The sequence below is a fragment of the Benincasa hispida genome, chromosome 10 (assembly GCF_027475165.1).
Source record: "Benincasa hispida cultivar pf3 chromosome 10, pf3_genome.v1.1, whole genome shotgun sequence".
In the NCBI taxonomy this organism is placed as follows: domain Eukaryota; kingdom Viridiplantae; phylum Streptophyta; class Magnoliopsida; order Cucurbitales; family Cucurbitaceae; genus Benincasa; species Benincasa hispida.
This window is the reverse complement of record NC_143487.1, coordinates 19872324-19875290: the sequence shown is the minus strand read 5'-3', so window position 1 is coordinate 19875290 and position 2967 is coordinate 19872324.

The window sequence follows — 2967 nt, the reverse complement described above, 5'->3', positions numbered from 1 at the left end:
TTCGAACAGCTTGAACCAGACCTAAACCACCTGAACCAGACCAGAATTTCCTGAATCGAACCATCCAAAAATGATTTGGGGTCGAATCGGACAGGACCTGAGGAAAACGAATCGAACCAGCTGCTCTCGCTCGTCCTCGCTCGTCAAACCGGTTCAAATCTCGCTACTCGCTTTCTCTCGCTTATTGCCCGACTCTCAGTAAGTTCAATCTCGCTGCTCGCTCGTCCGGTTGGTTCAAATCTCACTGCTCACTTCCTCTTGCTCGCTGCTCAATTGAATCTCGCTAGATTTGGTGTCGCTCTCGCTCAGCAACATGAGCAGCGTTGCAACGCTGGCTGGACAGTAGCTCAGCATCAAAATTCTGCAACTCGGCCTTCTTCACTTCTTTCTTCAATTACATCTTAATTTCAACTCTAGTGACTCCAAAGAAGTTATAGACTCTTGAGAACACATATAAGCTCATCAATCAAGAGCCAATTACAAATTTAACAAAGGAATCAAAGAGAATTTCAATGCCAAATCTCAAAAAACTATATCAATGCACCATTTTCATATAGCTCATGAAAAAACACCCACCAAGCCAAAATTAAACCAAATTGAATGCTTAAATGATGCTCTAATACCAATTGTTAGAGTTAGAAGACACGCAGCAGAAGTAAAACGGATCATTAAGCATTCTAATTCATTAATTTTGGCTTTAAATTAAGCATGCTCATAAACTAATAATAGGGTTTCATAACATACCTTTGAAGAAACACTTGAATCTCGAATCCAGCTGCAAATCTTCTCCAAATCAGCTTGTGAACCACCTCAAGGCCTTCCCTACCATCCTCTTGGTGCCTAACATTGAGTTGTGGAACTTAAAATAAGCTTGGATTAAGGAAAAATGGAGAAGAAGATCTTGTTTTTCAGTTGAAGACTCTTCTTCAACTTAGAGAGATTTTCTGCTAAAGTCAACCCAAGTGTATCCCCGATTTCCATTTCAATTTTCTTTATTTATTGCATGACTTTCATGTAAAGAACAATGCTGCATGAATTACAACTCATGCTTAGTTTAATGGCTGAAAAATATGGTAGAGAGTGTGTAAGCTAGTTGATCAGAAAGTGGAGAAATCCCACTTTTTGGGAATTTTCATTTTCTATCCTTTTCAATTTTGAGTTTCTAATTGATTTCTAAAATCATTTTTTTTTAAAAAAAATGAAATCTTTATTAATTTTATAAAATTAATTCAATAATTAGTTTTCTAATAAAATTAATAATAAATAATTAATTAAACATTTAATTAATTCTAATTAATTCAATATGAAATATTAAATTAATTTAGCACTAAATACACCATCATGAATCCCTAATCATGAATTTAATATTTAAATCATATTTAAATATTAATTGATTCACCAATTTCGTTTAATTCCAAAATTAAACGCGTAACTATATCACATATAATTACTAATTCCCTTAATTCTAATTTGAACGTTTCAAATCAACTTATCACGCTACTCTAAGGCTAATTTATTTGTGAGCTAGTAGAGAGACCCCATGGACCTACAGATCATAGGCTACAACGAATCGAAAATAATTGGCTAAACTCTTTACACCGAATTAACCCCATTCGTTAACTACTGGGTCACTCCACTAAAGCCCAAAGTTGCATTTTCCTCACTGTAGATATATTATGTCCATTCAATATAACCATGATTAGTAAGTTAACCCTTCATAGGTTGTTCGTAATAACGGCTGGGTCAAATGGCTGTTTTACCCTTGAGATTACCTCTTGTTCCGTAAGTCCCATTTATCCTTTAATGAATAATTGGTTTGTGATCCGATCATCAAACCGAGTCCCTCTCGGGCCAATGAGAGGGTGGGGCCCCTTGTTCAAGACTTGAAGTAAGCACTTAAGGGAACAACCTCTCTACTATCCTTAAAAGTGGGTAGAAGTGAACTCCATCTTGTACCCTATGTCCCCAGCTATCTATCCAGTCTTACCCCTGAAATGGAGGTTTATTGAGCTAACGCTATTGACCCAACCCTCACCTATGCAAATCTAAGGATAATCTCTAATAAATAGAAATTCATAGTTAGCTCGAGATTAAGGTCAAGTTACCTAGGTCATCGCTTTGAAATAGTCAATCTTAAATAGTAAACAACGTTATAAAGTAAGAGTGACTTTTTTCGTGGTTCGATCTTGTGCAAACTCATTGCACAGGACGCCTCTACTCCTCATGTCATGACATGTACGAATTAGGATCACTTGGTCTGCAGTACTTTACAACTTCTTGTAATAGCTACAGAGTGGGCCACATCCGATAGTGTTACCAGATTAAGGTACCCAACCTTATTCATATACTATAGACAATTTTGACTATTTACTCGAACCTGATCCACCCTTATGTCTTCACATAAAATTCAAGTATTCATGTAATAGTCATGGATCTTTTAGTTTATTGGATTTATTTCTAAAACGAAATAAGAAATTCATATATTTAATAACAACTTATTGAATTTTCAGAATAAGTTTTATTGTTTACAAACCACGAGTTTTAGGATATAAAACCCAACACAGTACAGACTGCAGCTTACATTTTGAATTGTGTTCCATCCAAAAGTGTTACTGGAACACCTTTGGAATTATGGAATGGTCATAAAGGTAGTTTACGACATTTCAGGATCTGGGGTTGCCCAGCACATGTGCTTGAGGCAAATCCTAAGAAATTAGAACATCCGTCTACGATCCTAAGGATAATAAAGTGTTTGTGTTGACAAACGCTACCTTTTGAGAAGAGGACCACATAAGGGAGTATTAACCCCACAATAAGATTGTATTGGGTGAACTTCCCAATGAGACTACTGAACCTTTAACAAGAATTGTTGAAGAACCCAATACCTCAACAAGAGTTTTTGAAGTTTGTTCATCTAGTAGATCAAATCCATCTCAAGTGTTAAGGAAACCTCAATGTAGTGGGAAG